General features: G+C 34.9%; 2 pseudogenes; both read right to left on the reverse strand.

The window, feature by feature from the left end:
* Positions 1–5,397: 5,397 nt before the first annotated feature.
* LOC114899548 lies at positions 5,398–6,474 on the reverse strand (annotated as a pseudogene).
* Positions 6,475–17,752: 11,278 nt separating this feature from the next.
* LOC114900031 lies at positions 17,753–18,938 on the reverse strand (annotated as a pseudogene).
* Between the last annotated feature and the right edge of the window lie 5,719 nt (positions 18,939–24,657).

Consider the following 24,657-nt stretch of genomic DNA (forward strand, 5'->3'; position numbering starts at 1 on the left):
GTATAATATATAGAGTCATGAGCTTCTACTTCTTATTCTGCACAAATGATTTGTTAATATGTTTTACAACATGGTTTCTATATCAATACGTATAGATCTGTCTCACAAATTGCTTTTGCAATTAATTTTATTTCCTGTTAAGGCAGACCTTCATTAGTCTTCCTAACTGATTTTTAATTAAACATTTTATTTTGGAATAATTATAGATTCACATGCAGTTGTAAGAAATAAGACACAGATATCCCTACCATTGACACAGTTTTCCCCAAAGGTAACATCTTTCAGTAACCCTGTGGCTACTGTTTTATAGCCATACACACCTCACTTCCTTCCTGCCCCTACTCCTGCCTTAGGCCCTGGCAACCTGTAATCTCCTCTCCATTCTATAATTTCATCATTTCAAGAAATGTTATGGATAAATGGAATAATACAGTATGTAACGATTTAGAATTATTATTTTTAATGCAGCATAATTCTATGGAGATTTATTAGGAGTTTTGTATGTATCAGATTGTTGAAGGTCTGCATTTACCAGTTTGTTTACCCATTCATTTGTTGAAGTGATTCCAGATTTTGGCTATTACAAATAAATGTGCTATGAATATTTATGAAATATTTTTGTGTGAATATAAGTTTTCATTTACCTGTGATAAATGTGCAATGGCCAGATCATATGACAGCTACATGTTCAGTTTTTTTTAAGAAACTGTCCAGTTGTCTTCCACAGTGGCTATTCCCATGTACAATATGAAAATGATCCAATTTCTCTGCATCCTGACCTGCATTTTGTATCACTTTAAAAAAACATTAGCCATTCTGATAAGAAAGGTGTGTAGTTATATTTAATTGTGCTTTTAATTTGTATTTCTTTGAATGGCTGATGGTGAATATCTTCCAAGTGTTTACTTGCCATGTGCACAGACTTGTGATTGTTAATTTTACGTATCAACTTGACTAAGCCATGGAACCAAGATATTTGATCAAAGACCAGTTTAGGTAACACTGAAGGTATTTTTAAATGAGATTAAAATTTAAATCAGTAGACTTTGAAAGAAGCAAATTACCCTTCACAATGTGGATGGACCTCTTCCACTTCGCTGAAGTTTAAAAAAAAGTGAGGTCTCTTGAGGAAGACAGGATTCTGCATCCAGAACGACTTTGGACCCCAGTTGTAATATCAACCTCTTCCCTGGATCTCCAGTCTGCCAGTCTGCCCTGCAGATTGTGTCTGCACTTGTCAGGCCCCAGAATCACACGAGACAATTCCTTAGTTCTCATTCTCTCTCTCTGTCTCTCTCCCCTCTCTCTCTCTCTCTCTTCCTCTCATATACACATACTACTGTTTCTATTTCTCTGGAGAACCCTGAGTAATACAGTTCTCCTCAGTGAAATATCTGTATTCTGCCCATTTCCTAATCATTCAACTATTCAGTTTTTAATATATCCTATAAACAATTTGCTGTAGAATTGTAGTTTGCAACATTTTTCCCAGGATGTAACTTGTCTTATCATCTATTTAGCAGGATATTGTGCTATTTTATTAATGAAATCCAACTTATCAAAACAACAACAACAACAAAACCCAAACTCTTAACCCAGAATTCCACATCTAGTAAAACTAGCCTTCATATGAAGACAAAATAAAACCTTCTGTAGATAAATAAAACATGAGTACGTTTCCAGCCATCAGAGCTGAACTGCAAATAACAGTAAATAGGTAATTTGAGATAAATTAGACCAAAATAGAATGTTAGGTGTAGGAAGAAATGAAGGGCATGCAAAACTGTAAATATAATCCTGTGTTGTGTTGTCTTTAATGTACATAGATGTAATATACATGAAAACTATTGCACAAAGGTTGAGGGTACTTAATTGTACATATCTGTAGCAAGACTTTTACATTTTATGTACTAGATCAAGGGGGACTGTAATAGGTTAAGGGCACATTTTAAAAATTTTATTTCTTATATTAAAGTATTGTTGATTTAGAATATCATATTTTAGAATATCATATTCATTTCAGGTATAATATAGTGATTCAATATTTTTTATAGATTTTACTCCATTTAAAGTTATTATAAAATATTGGCTATATTCCAAGGATTAATTCTTTAATCCCTAGAGAAATAACTAGAAAGTGTAAAGAGGTATAGGTAAAAAGTCAATAGAATAAATAAACTAGAATAGTTTTTCAAAAACCAGTAGATAACTCAAGAAAGAACCCAACAGTAGGACAAGAAGGATCAGTAGAGAGGATTGGGGAAGTAGCAAGTAGTAAGATAGAACTCAGTCAAACAATTTATATTAATTTTGTTTACAATTAATGATCTAAATATTCCAAGTGAGAGGAAGTTAGGTTGAATTCAAAACAAGACTGAAGCATATGCTCTCTACAGGGTCATAATTTGAATTTAAAACACTGATAGAATAAAAGAAAATGATGGAAAGACATTTATCAAACAACAGTAACTGTAAGAAAATGGTAGGGTTATAAAAATAATGGAAATATTAAGTATCAAGACAAAGGCTATCACAGAAGATGATAAAAGTTTCAAATGTCAGGAAGATATAAATTCCTGGTGATTTACATGATAACAGAATTTTTAAAATAAATAAATCAAAAGCTCACAGAAATTAAAGCAATAGGGTTAAATCCAAAAGCATAGTTGGAGATTTTGACAAACATCTCTCTGGAATTGATAACTAGACAAAAAGCAGTAACGATTTGGAAGGTATAAAAACAGCCAGTCAATTACCCTGACTGGTTTTACAAAATGCTATACCTAATAATTACAGAATATTTATTCTTCACCCAGACTTTTCATCAAAATAAGCCATATGCACCAGTCTCAATAGTTTCAAAGACAGAAATATTAGAAAGTATATTCTGACCATACTGGTCTTAAAATAATAATTAATTACAAAAGGCATTTAGAAATGTCCCATATATTTGGAGATTTTAAAAATCATTTGTTAAGAACTCATGGATTAAAAAAAAGTAATCACGGGTAATTATAAAATATTTTGAAATTAATTATGTTAAAATCTCAATGTATCTAAATTTGTGGAATAGAATTAAAGCAGTGATTAGAGAGAAACTTATAAATGCTCATATTTTAAAAGAGTAGAAATAAATCATCTGTCATAAAAAGTAAAAGGAAGTTGAGTAATTTATATCTGATGCAATTAGTAAGAAGGATAATAATAGTGATAAGAGCACAAATAAAAGAGAAAGTGGAACAGTAATAGTAGAATTAACAAAGAACAGGTACATTAACAAGATGATGTGAAAGAAAGAAAAGGAGCAAGTGAGAGGATAAAAATTACCTACATCAGAAATGAAAGAAAGAATATCAATACTGATCATCCCACAGACAATAAAAGGTAAAAAAGATTTTCATGTACAACCGTATGCCAAGAAATTGGACCATCTCCCTGAAAAATCACAACTTACCACACTTGTCACAGAATTGCCCTCTGCCAATTTAAGAAGTTAAATTTGTTAGAAACACTACTACAAAGAAAACTCGAGACCCATATGCTTTCACAGCTGAGTTCTCTCAAACACGTTTGGAAGAACTGATAGCAACCATATACCATATCTTTCATAAAATAGAGAAGAAGAAAAATTCCAAACTTATGGAGGCAGAATAACACTGATATGAAAACAAGAATATTAAGGGTTGAATTGCATCCCACAAAAGGTATGCTGAAGTCCTAACTCCTAGTACCTTTGAATGTGACCTAATTTGGAAACAGGGTCTTTGCAGATGTAATCAAGTTAGTCTGAGGTTATACTGATTAGGATGGTCCTTAATCCACAGGACTTGTCTCCCTATAAGAAGAGGAGAAGACACAGACTCATGAAGAGAGAAGACCACGTGACCAGGGAGGCAGCAATGGAAGACCAATGGAGAGTCACGAGCACTTGAGTCAGAAACGTCAATCATTTCACTGTGAAATTTAATCTTTATTAAATACTAATGGTGATGAAATGGCAACAGTAGAGGAGGAGAGGGTGAAAACACATAGACACAGAGTATCAATAGTGAAAGTTCTCTGAAAATGGAGGAGTCCAAGAGATGCAGGTTAGTATAATTATGATGACAATAACTAGCATTTATTGAAAACTTTATATATGCTTAACACTGTATAAACAAACAGCAAAATCATTAAAACGTCCAATGAGGCCACTTTATTTTACACAAATTAATAAATAATTAGGTAATGAACTAATAAAACCAACAAATAGCTGTTGGTTTTTGGTCATGGTGAATTCATTCAAATTCATGTACTTTCATTCCTTGAAATGTCTGGAATCAAAACATTTCTAAAGCTGTATTTGACAAAAAAAATACATTAATTGAGATTTATTTGAGTTTGTTCAAATATTAAAAATCGATTTAAATTTTTTGGGGGGAATCATAAATTAAATCTATTTTCATACTATCATAAGATCCTTTAAAAGTTTTTCCCAGTGGTATCATATATGTAAAGTATAAACAGCTACAACAGGGCAAAAAGCATCCTGTATTTTAGTTTTTACAAATTCTACAGCAAGAGGCCGGAGAGTGGAAGAATGTATAAGTTGAAGTTACTTATATTTTTGAGTCCTTGTTTCTTCTTGAAAGTGATGCCAAAATATTATAAATTTCTCAAGAGACCATTTTATAATAAGGAATTCTTGTATTTACCTACAAAAATCCAGTGTCAGATACGTAATCTCTTGTACTGAACATCAGAAAGACGAGATGTGCTGTCAGACAGTACCTGTGATGGTGAGGATGAATGGATAAAAGTCTCTTGGGCTTTTTTTCAACAGTTATTTCCAAGTTTTTCTTAGTTGTATCTGACAGTGTTATAAATCCATTCATCTTGTTAAAGCTTTTGTGGAAACTAACTTGTTAAAAACTACCACTTGACTTTGATAAGTAAAAGGGTAGTAATGCTTTATAACAGCCTTTTATTTCAAAACACGATGCACTTTGTCAATTTTTGAATAATGACTTTGTAGTCTTGGATTTATGATTAATTCATCATATTCATTGACAGGTTATTGTATTTTGGAGGTACAGAGATGTCCATGATATTCTGAGCTGCTGTAATTGATCAAAACTTCTTAAAGGGAAAGAAAAAATATTCTTTTGATAAAATGCAATGTTAAAAAATATAGTCACTCTATGGTGACTGGCCCCTTTCTGTTTTTTGTTTTTTTTTTTTACTTCTCTGCTTTTATTCTGCAAAGAAAGGGATAGTAGCAGCTTTTACTCTAAATGATTTTGAATTAGCCACATAATTCTTATGCAGAAACATTATTTAAAGAATAATTCTTTCCCCTCCCTAAATATACCAAAATTTCTATTACAAGGTATGTAAAATTTTACAGTATTTTAAATCTTATGTTTTACAAATTATACTAATCAAGTATTTTACTAGCATCAGATAAATATCAAGCACGTCCCAAACCTGCTGACAAACCATGTTGAGAAACAAGTATCTCTCTGGACTTCTCACTGGTAAACAGAGGCTGTAGGCAGCATGGACTGAAGCGAAGAAAAAGCTTAGTATCCAAGCAGTTTTCTACCTGTAACCAGGCCTCCAACCAAGGTGGAAATCTCCTACACTTCATGCCTTAATAAAGCTGATAAGCAGCTGCCAGGAGACCTGTCAGGTAGACCAGGGACAGCAAAGTAATGGCAACTACAGGCAAGGTTTTATTCACAATCTCAATAGGAATCTTGTAAAAGTCACTCTGCTGGTTTCTAGCATATGGATGAATCACACCTCGGACAAAAGAATAACGAAAGAAAAACGTGGCCAGGCTACCACCACTGGCCCTCTCCAGAGAGTAAACAGTCGCAGGGGTAAAATTTCAATCTCCCTAGCTGATGATAATGATCCCAAGTCAATGGGAATTAAATTCAACTGACCAGCAAGTTCAATAACCTGCTGTCAAGCTTGAATGTTGTTGCTACATAGATAAACCTGCAGGCTGGCAGCCTTAGGTCCTAACTGAAGTGCCCAAGCTGAGACAACAGTAAATCCTTTCACAATCAAGGAGTCCAGGAATAATGAAGCCAAATATTCCACATTGGATTCTGGGTATTGGTTTGTCCTCATGTTATTGCTCACATCAATCAAGGATTTTACCCATAAGCAGATGTCTCAGGTCCCACAGGGAGATGTAATGTTCTCTATGTATGGCAACATATATTTTACTTTTATTAGAGCATCTTCATGGTGAGTGACATCTACTACATGAGGAAAAAATTCAGAAGCAAACTTAGGATTTCTGCTTCCTATGACCACATGATAGCCACATCTAATAAGTCGAATGGTCAGGGATTTAGCAAAATCCCCACTTCCAATTACACCTACAGAGACTTTCTTTGCACCTTTGATACCACTTATGCCATTAGGCAAAAAAGTTTCGCTAAGTCTTTTGGGGTTTTCCATCATAGAGATCGATTGCATGATACGGACTCTTCCAAGATCACCACGGATATCCTGAGAATCTTGTTCAAATGCAGATTCTGATTCAGTAGGTCTGGAGAGAGGCCCGAGATTCTGCACTTCTGATAAGGTGGTGCTGATGCTACCGCAGGCCCCTCTTTGAACAGCAAAGCTCTCCGCGCCCTCTGTGGGGGGCAGAGGCGGGCCTGGCAGCTCCCCTGGAGCAGTGCCGACTCCCTCGGGGTCTCCCCAGGGGCCTCCCAGGGCTCTTCGGCCTAGAGACCCCGCCCCCGGCCGGCGGCTGGCAGCTTCCCCACCTCCGACTGGCCCCTTTCTATAATGCGCCCTGTCAGTCTCTCCCTTCTTCCTGGGTCACATCAGAAAACTAGATGACAGCATTTCAGAAGCGGTCCCACTGCTGCTGCTGCTGCCACTCAGAGGATGTGAAAAATGTACAGCCAGTAGTTTGGCTCAAGCAGTGGGAGGTAAAGGGTGCATTTTCAATGCAGTGATGAGGCAACAACAAACTTTATAGCAGATGAAATGACTATTTTATGGACATGCAATGGAAAAAAGTAATATTTAAGGGGGAAAGATAAAACAAGACAGAGAAAGCAACAGTATTAAAAGAATGGAATCAAGCACAAAGACAATTTCTGTGGCTGAAAAACTTGACAAGCAATTCAGGAAATATCTGGAAAGTCCCATCCCTGGAAGCATTGCTCTATAGCTGTGTTCTCCTCTCTTGCTGCTGTGGTCATCAGTTTTAGAAAACAGTTCTTTGTGAATATTTTTATGTTCCCTACCAACTAGTTCCCGCCCCACTGGGTGACATTCTAAACTGGCCTCTGTACAAGGAGGGCAAGGAGATACCAAAGAAAGAGGCAGACCACTCCAAATTGTTAGGTGGCAATTTAATGAGCAAGGGGAACTTACATACTTGTCTTGAGCAGCTTCAGGATGAGTAGATCTCCACACCCATCTGTCAGAATCTTAAATGCTCATACAGAGGCCTTAACAGGGTTTGGTCACTTATCATACTGTCCTAATTAGGGACCTAATTAAACTTAAAAGTTTTTGTACAGCAAAGGAAACAATAAACAAAATGAAAAGACAACCTAAGAAGGGGAGAAAATATTTGCAAATGATGCTACCAACAAGGGATTAATTTCCAAAAATATTAACAGCTCATATAGCTCAATATCAAAAAAACAAACAACCCAATCAAAAAATGGACAGAAGACCTAAATAGACATTTCTCCAAGAATACATACGGATGGACAAAAGGCACATGAAAAGATGCTCAACATCAATAATTATTACATAAATACAAATCAAAACTACAATGAGGTATCACCTCACACCAGTCAAATGGCCATCATCAAAAAGTCTACAAATAATAAATGCTGGAGAGGCTGTGGAGAAAAGGGAACCCTCCTACACTGTTGGTGGGAATGTAAATTGGTTCAGTCACTATGGAAAACAATATGGAAGTTCCTTAAAAAACTAGAAATAGAATTATCATATGAACCAGCAATCCCACTCCTGGTCTTATATCCTGAAAAGATGAAAACTCTAATTTGAAAAGATACATCACCCCAATGTTCATAGCAGCACTATTTACAATAGCCAAGATGTTAAAGCCACCTAAATATCCATCAACAAAGGAATGGATAAAGAAGATGTGGTACATATATAGAATGTAATAGAATATTACTCAGCCATAAAAAAGAATGAAATAATACCATTTGCAGCAATATGGATGAACCTAGAGATTATCATACGAAGTGAAGTAAGTCATACAGAGAAAGACAAATATAGCAATCATATGTGGAGTCTAAAAAAAATGATACAAATGAACTTACTGACAAAACAGAAACAGACTCACAGACATAGAAAACAAACTAATGATTACCAAAGGGGAAAGGGGGGGAAATAAATTAGGAGTTTGGGATTAACATATACATACTTTATACATAAAATATATAAATGACAAGGACCTACTCTATAGCACAGGGAACTACATTCAATATCTTTTAATAACCTATAATGGAAAAGAATCTGAAAAATAATATATATATATATATATATATATATATATATATATATATATATATATATGAATCATCTTGCTGTACACCTGAAACTTACAGAACATACTAAATCAACTATACTTCAATTTGTAGAAAAAGTTCATATAGAGGCCCTAACGGGGTTTGGTCATGTATTACATGGGCTAGATGATCCCAATGCCTTACTCTCTCAAGGCTGTGTCCTTGAAACAGTCCCTAGTGTGGGAATGGTGGGAAGAAGGTACATTCTAAGATAGTGGATAGGGTGAGGAGCCTCCTATTGCCTGGGTCCAACTAGTGGGTCAACTGCCAGTCACAGCATTTTGGTGACCTCCTCCAACAGTTGTTCACTCTTAGACCTGAAATTTATGTTACAGTATGATCTAGTAGCTTAAGGTAACCTCCGAAACCACCTTATGTCTCATTTCTATGACTGAGGTAACACCAATCACTTTGCCTTGTGTGTGCTTCACCCATTTTCATCCAATCAACTCCCACTCAGCCTCTAGGATTCAGCCCGCCTGTCCCTCCAGAGGTCTTCTGAGGCCAGATTTCAGTGTTCTTCTTTCTGACTCCAGAACATAATATTATTTTACTAATTACACAAATTTTACTGTATACATCTGTATACATACAAATAATTTTACTATATGCATTTTTTAAAGTTGCTCTTGCTTATTGAACTCCACTTCCCTACAAAACCTCCTTGTTGAATTTACAGTACTTAGCACATTTCCTAGAACAAGGTAGCATTCCATAAGTATTTGTGAATTCACCATTTAAACTAAATAGCCTATTACGAGCAATTTTATGAATGAATACACTTACCAAAATTCAAACTCAAATGATTGAATGTAGTTACATTACATTTTTTCTCTTTTCATTTTATAACAGGCAAGCAAATACACCTAATCACCGTGGAGATCTCTAGTTAGATTGTGACTTCATTTCAGAGAACTGCAGTCATCACTTGAATGTGTTCAGTACACCTCTAAAAGACATATACTTGCTATTAAGTTAGAAGCATTTGATCTCAGAAAATGCAAAGACTACTGTGAAAGTCATTTGTAAGAACTGCTCAAACTGCCCAAAACATATTTCAAGTATATTTGCTTTCATAAGACCTGTCAAACTCTACATGGATTATATTTTACTTATTATAAGTATTTCTCATAGTAGAAATATGATTGTAAAGGAGATTTCATTGTAATTATTTTAATTTTATCTTATACACATAATGTTCTGAAGTGTCTATGTACTTATATGTTATAGTAATAAAGCACACAATGTGATATGTACTACATATACATCTCAGGAAAAGCTATGCTTCTGAAGTAGGCCAATTATTCTATTCCCTGTGACTGAATATGACTCTGAAAACATTCTATGATTAGTTATCCATTTCTTATTATGTGAAAATAGGAGACTAAACTTGGATCTAAGATGGAAAATACAACCCATAGGCTGAAATTTTGTTATAACAAATATAAGATGCCTTAGTTTAATCGGTAATATGCCAACAAGTGTTTTCAGATAAATAACTAGGTACAAGTACTGGGGTATAAAAGTGAGTTAGATACAAAGGTGAAAATGAGAAGAAGTTCAGGATTTGTGGAAAAGGTAAAGCTGAAAATGACTACAATACTATATGATTTATACTACCATTAAATTAAATGAGGGGTGATACTTGCTGTAGAATGGATGAGCTAGAAAATTCTATTTTGCCTGAAATTCACTATGGGCAAGACCTGATAAAGTCATATTCATCTCCAGATAAAGTCATATTTATTCAAGTTGTACCTTCTCTCCAAAATCAAATCCTTTTTGGCTGTATTAAGCGTTCCTATTTTTTCTAGGTTGAATTAAGTCTTCTTAATTTTTCCTAAGCTTTTCAAGCATCAGTTAGACCACGGTATAGTAATTTTGTAATAGATTTTAGTTACAAGCCTGTCTCTTTCATCAGATAAAAGATTGGCTGGGTAATATCAGAGTATTATATATTGTGCATGCTCTATTTCCGTTACTCAGCACAGTATTAGGGTTTTTTCACAATGTTCTCAGAATAATTTCAAATCTTTAGGATTGAGAAATTAATAAAGATTCCTAGTCTCCTAAAATTTTCTTACAATTATTGTCACAAATTATAAATTACTGCAAAATCCGCAACACAGCATTGACTCTTGATTGTCTGAAGGACAAATTATACTCAGCGTTGAAACATAAGTTTTAAAAAAAATCCTACAACTAGCCAGAAATCATCTATGATGAACACTTTATAAAGATTTCCATTGAGTTTTTCACAGAAAAACTACCAAATCTCCTAGGATGTGATTAGACAAAAGTAGAAATACAACTTCCAAAACTAAACTAGTTTATACAATTAAGTTCTAAGAAAAAGTAGAAGAAATTGTTATCCTGAAAAATATTTTTCTTATTATTATGTTTCATCACATCTAAATTTTTTCTTTTTTGGAAATTATTTTTTAAGGAATAAATGTAGGTGTCTTTTTTCTAAAATATCACATATAATTTATTTCAATTTTTTTCTTTTTATATCTATCCAAATTTTATCCTAAATTATTAAGACATTGTGAGAGTCAGATTTGTTTATCTAAATATTAATATGTTTTTGTTGTTAATGAATTCTCATTTCCATTCTTATAATTTTAATAATCTTCTCAATATCATAATGCAAAACTATTCATTTTAACTTACTCAGCCTATGTATTTATTGACATTTTACTTTCATACTGAATCCTTTATTTCTATTTATCCTATATTTGCATATATAATGCTTAAATTATATATCAAAACTTTTATTTATACCTATACCTTTGAAGCATAATGCATGTGGATGAACAAGTCAGATTAAAGAAAGCACTGTAAATGTACTGTCTTGATCATGTAAGAGTTAACAATTTCATATTGTTATATGTTATTTATGATATGTACTTATTTACAGGGCATCAAAAATAAGCTTGACTATTCTCTAAAAACACAGTGGAAGGTAATAAAGCATTTTCCACTAGATTCTGATTTTATCAGAATGTAAGCTATTTTAGAAAAAGGTCCTGATTAAAGCTCTTATATTAGATTGTTCAAGTATTCTTGCAAAAACTGTAATGCTGGTTTGTCACGGAGATTCTTATCTTTCAAGAGCCAAGAATGTTGATAATTGAATTCTTACTTAGGACCAAAAGCAAAAACTGGAAAACAAACTATGCGAGAAAAATTCTCTAACTATACATGGTATAAACAACCCTGAGGGATGGAAATTATCCTCTCTATATTCTAGTTGAATTATAAGTAAAATTGTGTATCACAATATTTACAGTATCTTCAGCCAGATTCATTGCTTTTTTGTTTACACTACCTGAGCATTCTGTGTATGCTCTGTATATTTATGACAGAACCCAATTTATGTGTTTAGTTCCTCAGCTGCGTTTTTGCATCATAATTACAAATAAGGTTTAATATTTAGCAAATTTGCTTAATAACTGTAAAAACAAACCAAAAAAACCCTAAAGCTATATAACTGTATAGAAATTAAATTTCTAAATGTTAGCATTTGGTTTGAAAATTTCTTAAAGAAAGCATTAAAGAAATTTATAATTTACCAAATTATTTGATACATATGTTCTTATTTAGCGAAAGTTTCATATTGGTAACAGAAACATGTAGAAATGATCAATAATCATTTATGCTACAGCTCCATTTTGTCGGTTCATATTATTTCATACACTGTTGTGTTGCTAATGAGTGTGAAGGCAAGAGTTAAATGATTTAATTAAACCGAATTTTAAACTCCTACTTCTGTTTAATGCAACATCCACCTATTTCAACCTAGAAAAAAATTTGTTCTATGATAGAGTTGTCCTTTATGTATGGACATAACATCACCATTGTAATTCTTGGTCAATACGTCTTGACACTGACCTAAGACTTAGACTTCATTCCCTACACCGTTCAAATACTCCTCAGGTTTCTATTTAGAGTTCAATAAAGTGACTGAGGTAACAGAAATCACTTGCTCAGGTTGAAGATTTCAAATTTTCCACTTGGAAAATCTTTGCGCACATCTTAATGTACTGTTGGAGGAAATTAATGTTTTCAATGCCTGCTAATTTATATATAAATTATCTAGTTTGGAAACTATCCTTTATGTAATGGTCTATATCCACACCCCCTGTCAATATTCTCCAGTTTCAGTGCACTTGGTTTACTCATCATGTCACCTCTCGTCAACTCCTTGTTACATTTTCATTCTCGTATACTCTTATCCAAAGCCCAATTTGCCAATAAGATCTATTTTTTTTAAAAGGGAGAAAAAACTATTTTTATATCCTTATATATTCAAAATGGGTTTCAAATACAACATTGTTATGAAAGAATGCATACAATTTGAATTTTCATTTTATTTGTCTGCAAGTCAGCTTCTATTGACGACTCCTGCCTTTCCCTAGAGCTCTGGCTCTCTTCCCTCATCCCATGGCACCAGATGCCTCTGGTGTTCTTGTTAACTCTGAGATAGTCTTTCTTGGTATCCCCTATTCTTCAATCCAAGCCAAGAACTGTTTCTATTCTAATTGTTACGATTTCAAGCCATTATTATGCCACTCTTGAATTACTACAATTCTTTCATGACTATTCTCCTTGTCTCTGGCATTTTCCCTCTCTGAAATCATATCCTCTTAGCAACTTTTCTTGTAACTGTGTGTATACCTTAGCTTAGCACTTATGACACAGTATTATAATTGCCAACTCACTTGTCTTTTATACATCTAGACAGTAAATTCATCAAAAGCGGGACTATCTTCTTCAGCGCTATATTACTAGTTCATTGTAAAATGTGTGAAACATATTATATTATAAGCAAAAGATATGTTTTTCAATAAATAGCTTCCTTGATCTGCTGTTTAAGTTGCCACCTTGTGTTTGTCAATGCTTTCACCATCACATTTCTCAGAATACCATAATTACCAATTGCTTCCACTGATTAATCAACCACAAACTTTTATCATGCACCACAGATTTTTGTACCTATCATCATAATGAACTTATTCTCCCAGAAACTGTTAATGTTGTAATGTTACTATTAACTAACCATTCTATCTATATTTCATTGTTAATATGCAGAGAGCAGAATAAATGTACATCTTCCCCAAACCAATTTCAACACGCGTTGAGGTAGTACACATATTGGGTTATATTTCCTTCTAGGCTCTTAAACATAAAGAGATTAAGTCACTAATTAATTAATGAATTAATTCAATACATAGTTATTGAAATCCTGCTATGGGATAAGAACTTACATAAGAGCTGAGGCTAGAGAAGTGGGTAAATGTAATCCCCATTAAAACTGGATTACAGTTAGAATATATGGATATAGGTCAAATAATTGAAGAAAAATACATCTGATAAAGAGGGAAGAGCAGGATGCATTGGGGGCATTAAAAAAGGAGACAAACTAGTTTAGAAGATGGGAGGAAAGCAGAAAATCATGAAGCTGAGGAAATTAGTGAAGAGTGAAGACAACTATTTAAAGGAGCAAGATCTGAAGCTTAGAAACCTGAATGAAAGACTGGATAAGATGCAACTACTGGTGGATGGAATAAGAGAAAAGCATAATTGTGAGGGGGAGCATTAAAGCAAAGTCTTTCATTTGGGACAGGTTGCGTTTTGAGATGCTGGCGAAATACCCAATTGGTTAGTTCTAAGAAAGAGTCAACTATAAGGACATGAGGCTCAAAAATTAGATGTCGACTACAGAAATAGATGTGTGAGACTTCAATATAAGAAGACAATAGGCTACACGGGAGTAAATGCCATTGTCTGTGGAAGGTTTAAAGAGTGAAAGTTCTAAGGCCTTGATTGTAGCATTGATGTTCCCTCAACATTAACCAAAAAGCAAAGGAGAAGAAGCCTATAAAAGAATGTGATACGCAGCCAGAGAATGGAAAGCCAGGTGAATAAAACTTCCCAGGACCAAAGGAAAGACATGTTTAGAGAAGGAGGTCAATGGGTCTAATACTTTGGGGGTCAAATGTGTATGAAATAAAAATTGTCCACTGGATCCCTCGGCATAGATTTAATGAAACCTGTTTTGTTTAAATAAAGAGAATAAAAGCCAGAAAGTTATAAGTTGATTACAGATGGTTGAGGAAGGGGGGAAAAAAGTAAATGTGAACATTTTTTGAAGACATGTGGCTGTTAAACTGAGAATGGGAGAGACTGGAGCCTGTGGGGATGCTGAGGAAAGTGCCGATAAAGGGAAACATGTGGAACACATAATTGGGAAAGAAGGTAACTGAAATGCTTAGGTCACTCAAAGGACAGACTGGAATGAGTGTTACACTAGAATCAGGAGAAGAGAATCTTATTCCACCACAACCAATAAGAACTAGGAAAGAATAATTACTGTAGGTTTGCATATTTAATGGCAGAAAATGGAAAACAAACCAACAAAAGAAACTTTTCATATTTTTAGAATTTTCTATGGAAATATGGCAGCTTAATTATTGGCCATATTTTTGGAAAAGAATGCAATTAAGGTGGAAGGATTTGAGAATTTGAGAGGAGAAAGCAGGAGATAGTTGATAAGTTTAATAAGACTGTTGGAATGTGTGGAGATTATAGGTAATACTGCAGCGTAAATTCATAGAAGTTGCGAAAATTTCTTCACTAGCACTGAATAGGTCAATGATGAAGGTAGTTTTAGTCATGGTTTTGTTTTGCTAGTTCTTTACAATAGTAAGCAGTGGGTAAATTGAGATTACTGTTTAGGTGAACTAATGATTGCTGTGTTGTACTGTAAATTCTAAACTGGTTATTTTCTTTTATTCCTCTAAATTCTAAAGTAATACTTTTTCATCAGGGCTAATTACTCATGACCTTGCATTTTTAATTTTTTGGTTGAAAGCTATTTTACACAGGGTAAACATGTACATATATTGATTTCCACTGTGATGAGTTTCAACATATTCATTCAACTGTGTAAACCATACTGCTATCAAAATATAGAAAATTCCTATTGGCCTCGAAAGGCCCTTCATGGAACTTCTCTTTTCATCTCCTCCACAGGAGACTTCTACTGTGTGCATTTCTATCAAAATAGATTGGTTTGGTGGTGCTCCAATGTTTCATAAAAATGGAATCTTACAGAATGTACTCATTTGTATTTGCTTCTTTCACTCCTTATGATGACTAGGATATTCATCCACATCACTTCATTGATCAGTAGCTTGTTTATATTCCTAAGTGGTACTACACTGTAGGATTATACCACAATTTGTTTATCCATTCTTCGTTAGTTGACACTAGGGTAATTTCCAATTACTGGCTATTACATGTAAAAATGCTGCAAATATACTTGTGCCTGCCTTTGGATTTCTCTTTTCATTTTTCTTGTGTAAATACTTAGGAGTGGAACTGCTAGGTCATAAAATTATTATAGTTTAATTAAAGAAGGTGCCGCCAAAGTTTTTTTTCCAAAGTGATTGTACTATTTTAAGCCTCTGTTAGCAATGTATGGAGAGTTCCTGTTGTTCCACATTCTTATCAAACACATTTGTTGTCACTGTTTTTACCATTTTATTGGGGTTTTTGTCTTTCTTCTATTTTTGATTTACAGGATGTCTGAATATCTTCATTTATTTTGCAAAGAAGTTCTTGTGTGTATATACATATATATGTATAATATATACTAATATACATATAATAATTTATTTTGGAAAGAAATACTTGTGTATATATATATATATATATATATATACACACATATAATAATAGTAGTAGTAGTAATAATAACGATTATTATTATTATACTTCTAAGGCTTCCATAACAAAATACCACAGACAGCGTGGCTTAAACAACAGAAATTTGTCTCTCAAAATTCTGGAGGCTAGAAGTCCAAGTTCAAGGGGTCAGCAGTTTTGGCTTCTCCTTAGACCACTCTCCTTGCCCCCACCTTATTGCTATGTTCTCACGTCGACTTTTCTCTAAGTACACACATTCCTCTCTCTCTCTCTCTTCTTATAAACATCCCAGTCATATTGAATTAGGGCCTCACCCTTATATCCTTCTTTAACCTTTATTAACTCTTTAAAACCCCATCTCCCAATATAGTCAAATTGGGGGGTTACAGCTTCAACATATAAATTTTGGAAAGACAATCCAATATATGCATAATGGCCTGATTGTGTGTGTGTGTACACACACACACACACACACAAATAAATATATGTGCATGTGTGTATATATATATTATATATATATATATATATGATATTTCCCCATCTTGGTCTGTCAGTTCATTTTGTTAAAAGTATCTTTCGACAGAAGATTTTAATTTTGAAGGAATCCAATTTGTGCTTTTTAAAAAATTGTATATTTTCTGGGTCCAATTAAAGAAATATTTGTCCACTTGGGACTTCCCTGGTGGTGCAGTGGTTAAGATTCCACCTGCCAATGCAGGGGAAATGGGTTCGATCCCTGGTCCGGGAAGATCCCACATGCCACGGAGCAACTAAGCCCGTGCGCCACAACTGCTGAGCCTGTGCTCTAGAGCCTGTGAGCCACAAGTACTGAGCCTGTGTGCTGCAACTACTGAAGTCTGCGTGCCTAGAACCCGTGCTCCACAACAAGAGAAGCCACTGCAATGAGAAGCCTGCACAGCGCAACGAAGAGTAGACCCCGCTCGCCGCAACTAGAGAGAAAAGCCCGCGTGCAGGAAGACGCAACACAGCCCCCCAAAAACATACAATTGCTCAAAAAAAGAAAAATACTTTGTCCACTCAAAATCTGAGAAAATATTCTCCCATGTTTTCTTCTAGGAACTTTGTATTTGTGTTTATATTTATCTCACTGATTCATCTCAAGTTAATTTTTGATGTATGGAGTGAGATAAGTGACAAATTTCAACTTTTTAATATGTTTATAAGTTGTTCCAGCCATTTGTTTCAAAGACTTTCCATTTTCCTTTAGTTTACTTTGAGGAGATTTTTAAAAATATTATTGACAATTTACGTGTCTGTTCATATATACATCTTCTGTACTTTTCTATCCTCATGTTCATACCACACTCTTTTGGTTAATGTGAAAATAGAGTAACTCACAATCAATTAGTGTATGTCTTTTAAATTGACTCTTCTTTTTAATGATCATTTGGCTATCCAATACTTTTTATATGTAAGACATATTTTATTATTATTTTAAAATTAATTTTATTTTAGTATAATTTAAACACATACCATTTAGAAAACACCAAGGAAAATTTATGTACAAAAGTTGATGCTATTGCATTTGGATAAAGTTGACGAGTTCCTGCTACTCACTTAGCCCAGGAAATACCACCAAGGAAACCTAATATATTGGAACAGATGTTGTGGAGTTTGGCCCCCAGTTTGATAGCTCTCAGAGTTAACCTGAAGTTGTCAATGATTAGAACTAGATGGGAAATTTCATTGGTTCCCCTGAAACTGTTTAGACTCCTTACACATATTCTATCTATTTTTTAAGCAGACTGTCATTTCCTAGGTCCAAATATTCTGGAATAGTCTGCAGTGCTAATCTTGCAAACAAAATATCAATCCCTAAGCTATCAAAACAGTTTGATAACTGGCACAAATGCCTCAACAGCTCCTAAATCTTTCACTTCTTCCTGTAATTTCAATTTATAGAATGAGGTGAAAAAGTCACTTCAATCAATCTCTCTTGGTGCAACACAAAACACATCAATATTGGCAACTTTTGTATATATTCCTAATCTGTAAGATCCAAGTGTAAAAATATTTTCCTCCAACATTTTCAATCACAGATTGTGGAAGATTCTTGCTTTCATGGTTTTCTTGTATTCACTCTTACCAGGTTACATTTTCCAAAGTTAAAGTCTTGCATTGTTGTTCCTGTTACTCTTCAAAAACCCCAAAGGGCTTTGGAATCTCAATTAGTTTCTGTGTAAGTCTGAAGTCAGTCTCCTTTTGGGTCCACTAAACTGATAGCACAGAACGCTGTAGTGCTTCTGTAGTGGCTGTGTTTGTTCTGATTCCTGTGTTGTTACTGGAAATGACATCATCTCCAGTGCAGGCACCACCCAGTCACTTCCCCAGTACAACAGTTGTCACCGAGGACCTGGACACGATCCACTGAGCTAAAAAGGAGGGAGGGGGTTCTGCCTCTGCCCTGAGTCCAACTGCCTAAATATAAGATATATTTTAAATGCATCTTGTCAATTTCTGCAAAATGACTACCGGACTTTGGAGGTGAATATTTTGGGGAAAAGGACATCTTACAAATTTGAGTCTTCCTATTTATGAAGATTGATCCATCTTGTCATTTGTCTTTTTTTTTTTTTCCTTTCAGTGGTTTTGGGAGGTTTTAAACATAGAGTTCCTACAACTTTTGATACATTTAAACCCAAGTATTCTATTTCCTGATCTTGTTTTAATGGGAAATGCTTTTTTATTATTATTCTAGAACAAGAAATTTTGTAGTTATATAAAAATAAAATAGATTGTATATTTACCTCATATACAAAAATTTTAATACAATCATTTCTTAGTTTTTGTAGGGCTTTTTTTGTTTATAACTTAGAATTTTCTATAATCTTATCACTGCAAATAGAAATAGTTTTACTTTTACTTTCTAATTCTTGTAAAATTCTTTATTTTTTCATTATATAAGGTCTTCAGTCTTAAGAGGTAGGAACAGACATTCTACCTTGTTCTCAGTTTTAAGTTGAAAATATAGAGTCCCTGAAAATGAAAAGTTATCTTATGTGAGGCTTTTTTTTCTTAGTTGCTGATTATCTGATTGAGGGGTTCATGTCTATTCTAATTTTTACTTTTTAGCTTAAATGTGTGTTTAATTCTGTTAAAGACTTTTTATTCAAATATTTGAATAATATTCAAACATTTATTTATTGAATATTACTCAAATATTCAAACATCTATTCCAATATATTAGGTTTCCTTGGTGGTATTTCCTGGGCTAAGTGAGTAGCGGGAACTTGTCAACTTTATCCAAATGCAATAGCATCAACTTTTGTACATAAATTTTCCTTGGTGTTTTCTAATAATCTAATTTACTTTTCTGTTTCTATATATTTTCATTTCCTAAACATTTCATATAAAAAAGTAATAGAGCCTGCTGAGCTCCCAGGCTGATCTGCTGCCCTCCAAAGCCCCCTCCAGGTAGCATGGGTCCTTGGGGGCAGAACAGGAGAGGCAGGCAGGAGGGGCCCTCCAGGAGGAGTGGGTGAGGAGTGGAGGGCGATTGCCCCACCCACTCCAGCACAGGCAGCCTGCTGAGCTCCCAGGCTGGTGCCTTGCCCTCCAAGGGCCCTCCCTCCCAGCCCAGCCACATTGGTCCTGGGGGCATAGGAGTGAGGCTGGGGAGATCAGGAGAAGCAGGCAGGAGGGGCCTGCCCGGACATCAGGAGGAGCAGGAGAGAAGAAGAGGACCTTTGCTCCACCCACCCAAGCACAGGAGACCTGCTGGGCTCCCAGGTGAGGTCTTCTGTCCTCTGAGACAAGGGATGGGGGCCACGCCTGGGACACTTCTGTCCCTTAAGCCTAAGCCCCACCTCCCAAAGCCCCCAGGGCTTTTCCAGACGTGTGGGTCCTGAGCATAGGCCCCACCCACGACCCAAATCTCACACTTGTTTAGGCCCCACCCTCCACAGCCAAGGACTTCCCCCCCTTTTTATTATTCTTTTCCCTCTTCCTCTTTTTTACTATTGTGGTACTGATATACCTTCTAGTTGTTGACTCATCTACATTTTAATTTTTATATTCTTTCTAACATACCTGTTAGTTTCCTAGTCTAATTTTGTTTTTTACTTTGTTATTGTTCTTTTTTTTTGCCACCCCACGCAGCTTGTGGCATCGTGGTTCATGAGACCGGGTTCAGGCAGAAGCTCCTGCAGTGGGAGCTCCAAGTCTGAACCACTGGACTAACAGAGAACCTCAAAACCCAGGGAATATTCATCAGAATGAGTTCTCACAGAGGTCCTCATCTCAGCACCAAGACCCAGCTCTACCTAATAGCCTACAAACTCCAGTGTTGGGAGCCTCAGGCCAAACAACCAGTAAAACAGGAACACAATGCCACTCCTAAAAAAGAAAAAAAATGAGATGGCAAAAAAATATGTCACAGATGAAGCAGCAAGGTAAGCACCTAAAAGACCAAATAAATGAAGAGGAAATAGGCAATCTACCTGAAAAAGAATTCAGAGTAATGATACTAAACATGATCCTGAATCTCAGAAATAGAATGGAAGCATGGACTGACAAATAACAAGAAATGTTTAACAAAGATCTAGAAGTACTAAAGAACACACAAATCAGATGGAAAACACAACTGAAATGAAAAATACACTAGAAAGAATCAATAACAAAATAAATGAGGTAGAAGAACGAATAAGTGAGTTGGAAGATGAACTGGTGGAAATAACTGCCAAGGAGCACAATAAACATAAAAGAATGAAAAGAATTGAAGACAATCTCAGAGACCTCTGGGACAACACTAAACACAACAACATTCAAATTATAGGGTTCCCAGAAGAAGAACAGAAAAAGGGATGGTCTGAGAAAATATTTGAAGAGATTATAGTTGAAAACTTCCCCATGATGGGAAAGAAAATAGTCACCCAGGTCCAGGAAGCACAGAGAGTCCCATACAGGATAAACCTAAGGAGAAACACACCGAGACACACAGTAATCAAATTAGCAAAAATTAAAGACAAAGAAAAATTATTGAAAGCAGCAAGGGAAAAACGACAAATAACATACAAGGGAACTCCCATTAAGGTTAAGAGCTGATTTCTCAGCAGAAACTCTACAAACCAGAAGAGAGTGGCATGATATACTCAAAGTGATGAAAGGGAAAAACTTACAACCAAGATCACTCTACCCAGCAAGGATCTCATTCAGATTCGATGGAAAAATCAAAAGCTTTACAGACAAGCAAAAGCTAAGAGAATTCAGCACCACCAAAACCAGCTCTAAAACAGATGCTAAAGGAACTTCTCTAAGTGGGAAACACAGGAGAAGAAAAGCACCTACAAAAACAAACCCGAAACAATTAAGAAAATGGTCATAGGAACATACATATCGATAATTACGTTGAACGTGAATGGATTAAATGCTCCAAACAAAAGACACAGGCTTGCTGAATGGATACAAAAACAAGACCCACATATATGCTCTCTACAAGGGACCCACTTCAGACCTAGGGACACATACAGACTGAAACTGAAGATATTCCATGCAAAACGAAATCAAAAGAAAGCTGGAGTAGCAATACTCATATAAGATAAAATAGACTTTAAAATAAAGACTGTTACAAGAGATAAGGAGGGACACTACATAATGATCAAAGGATCAATCCAAGGAGATATAACAATTATAAATGTTTATGCACCCAACACAGGAGCACCTCAATACATAAGGCAACTGCTAACAACTGTGAAAGGAGAAATCAACAGGTACACGATAATAGTAGAGGACTTTAACACCCCACTTACATTAATGGACAGATGATCCAAATAGAAAATAAATAAGGAAATACAAGCTTAAAATGACACAATAAACTAGATTGATCTAATTGATATTTATAGATCATTCCACCCCAAAGTGGCAGAATACACTTTCTTCTCAAGTGCACACGGGACATTCTCCAGGATAGATCATATCTTGGGTCAGAAATCAAGCAACAGATGATTTAAGAAAATGGAAATCATATCAAGCATCTTTTCTGACCACAACGCTATGAGATTGGAAATCAATTATAGCAAAAAACTGTAAAAAACAAAAATATATGGAGGCTAAACAGTATGCTATTAAATAACCAAGAAATCACTGAAGAAATCAAAGAAGAAATTAAAAAGTACATAGAAACAAATGTCAAAGAAAACAAGATGACCCAAAACCTATGGGATGCAGTAAAAGCAGTTCTAAGAGGGAAGTTCATAGCAATTCAATCTCACCTCAAGAAACAAGAAAAGTCTCAAATAAACAATCTAACCCTACACCTAAAACAGCCAGAGAAAGAACAAAGAAAACCCAAAGTCAGTAGAAGGAAAGAAATCTTAAAATCAGAGCAGAAATAAACGGAATAGAAACAAAGAAAACAATAGCAAAGATCAGTAAAACTAAAAGCTGGTTCTTTGAGAAGATAAACAAAATTGATAAACCCTTAGCCAGACTTATCAAGAAAAAAAGGTAGAGAATGCAAATCAATAAAATTAGAAATGAAAAAGGAGAAATCACAACTGGCATTGCAGAAATACAAAGGATTATAAGAGACTACTACAAACAACTCTATGCCAATAAAATGGACAACCATGAAGAAACGGACAACTTCTTGGAAGGTACAATTTTCCAAAACAGAAGCAGGAAGAATTAGAAAATATAAACAAACCTATCACAAGTAATGAAATTGAAACTGTGATGAAAAATCTTCCAACAAACAAAAGGCCAGGACCAGACGGCTTCACAGGTGAATTCTATCAAACATTTAGAGAAGAGCTAACACCCATCCTTCTCAAACTCTTCCAAAAAATTGCAGAGGGTGGAACAGGCCCAAATTCATTCTATGAAGCCACCATCACCCTGACAGCAAAAGCAGAAATAGGTATCATAATAAAAAGAAAGTTATAGGCCAATATCACTGATGAACATAGATGCAAAAATCCTGAAAAAAATATGAGCAAAAAGAATCCAACAGCACATTAAAAGGATCATACACCATGATCAGTGGGATTCATCCCAGGGATGAAAGTGTTCTTCAATATATGCAAATCAACCAATGTGACACACCACATTAACAAATTAAGGAATAAAAACCATATGATCATCTTAATAAATGCAGAAAAAGCTTTTGACAAAATTCAACACAAATTTTATGATAAAATACTCTCCAGAAAATAGGCATAGATGAAAACTACCTCAACATAATAAAGGCCATATAAGACAAACTCACTGCAAGCATCATACTCAAGGGTGAAAAAATAAATACATTTCCAATGAGATCAGGAACAAGACAAGGATGTTAACTCTCACCACTATTTTTTTAATATTTTAATTTAATTTATTTTTTTATACAACAGGTTCTTATTAGTCATCAATTTTATACACATCAATGTATACAAGTCAATCCCAATCACCCAATTCATCACACCACCATCCCCACCCCCCCACGGCTTTCCCCCCTTGGTGTCCATACGTTTGTTCTCTACATCTGTGTCTCAACTTCTGCCCTGCAAACCGGTTCACCTGTACCATTTTTCTAGGTTCCACATATATGCATTAATATACGATATTTCTTTTTCTCTTTCTGACTTAGTTCACTCTGTATGACAGTCTCTAGATCCATCCACATCTCTACAAATGACCCAATTTCATTCCTTTTTATGACTGAGTAATATTGCACTGTATATATGTACCACATCTTCTTTATCCATTTGTCTGTCGATGGGCATTTAGGTTGCTTCCATGACCTGGCTATTGTAAATAGTGCTGCAATGAACATTGGGGTGCATGTGTCTTTTTGAATTATGGTTTTCTCTGGGTATATGCCCAGTAGTGGGATTGCTGGATCATATGGTAATTTTATTTTTAGTTTTTTAAGGAACCTCCATACTGTTCTCCATAGTGGATGTATCAATTTACATTCCCACCAACAGTGCAAGAGGGTTCGTTTTCTCCACACCCTCTCCAGCATTTGTTGTTTGTAGATTTTCTGATGATGCCCATTCTACTTGGTGTGAGGTGATACCTCATTGTAGTTTTGATTTCCATTTCTCTAATAATTAGTGATGTTGAGCAGTTTTTCATGTGCTTCTTGGCCATCTGTATGTCTTCTTTGGGGAAATGTCTATTAGGTCTTCTACCCATTTTTGGATTGGGTTGTTTGTTTCTTTAATATAGAGCTGCATGAGCTGTTTATATATTCTGGAGATTAATCATTTGTCAGTTGACTCATTAGCAAATATTTTCTCCCATTCTGAGAGTTGTCTTTTTGTCCTGTTTATGGATTCCTTTGTTGTGCAAAAGCTTTTAAGTTTCATTAGGTCCCATTTGTTTATTTTCGTTTTTATTTCCATTACTCTAGGAGGTGGATCAAAAAAGATCT

The sequence above is a fragment of the Monodon monoceros genome, unplaced genomic scaffold, assembly GCF_005190385.1.
Source record: "Monodon monoceros isolate NGI ecotype Baffin Bay Population unplaced genomic scaffold, NGI_Narwhal_1 Super_Scaffold_18, whole genome shotgun sequence".
NCBI lineage: Eukaryota > Metazoa > Chordata > Mammalia > Artiodactyla > Monodontidae > Monodon > Monodon monoceros.